Raw genomic sequence first — 458 nt, forward strand, 5'->3', positions numbered from 1 at the left:
AGTCCCCAACCAGTCCAGCGTTCTCCTCGAGACTGCCCACAGTTCCCACGGTTCAAGGTCGGGTCTCTGGTTAAAACTCTCCCCCCCCTCCCCCCATCATCCCCCCAACCATCAATTCCTCCCCGTCCCTGATTCCTTACTCACCTCCCCCATATCCCCACCCTACCCACCCCTCCTTATCATACCCCAACCCATACCCACCCTATACCCACTTTTCAACGCCCCCTCAGGCTACGGAGAGGAGGAGGAGGGGAGATGGGGAGAGGACAGGGGGGGGAGGAGACGGCGATTAGTTCAGGGGGTGGGGGGTAGAGGGGGAGAGGGGTAGAGGGAGAAGAAGGGGGGATAGGGGGTGAGAGGGAGGGGTAGGAGGGCACGGGCAGGTAAAGGGTATATGCAGCGACCGTAAGGTATGGGTTTCGGAGTTAAACAATGCCAATAAAAGCGAAGGTCGTGGA

The sequence above is a fragment of the Penaeus monodon genome, chromosome 24 (assembly GCF_015228065.2).
Source record: "Penaeus monodon isolate SGIC_2016 chromosome 24, NSTDA_Pmon_1, whole genome shotgun sequence".
Taxonomy (NCBI): Eukaryota; Metazoa; Arthropoda; class Malacostraca; order Decapoda; family Penaeidae; genus Penaeus; species Penaeus monodon.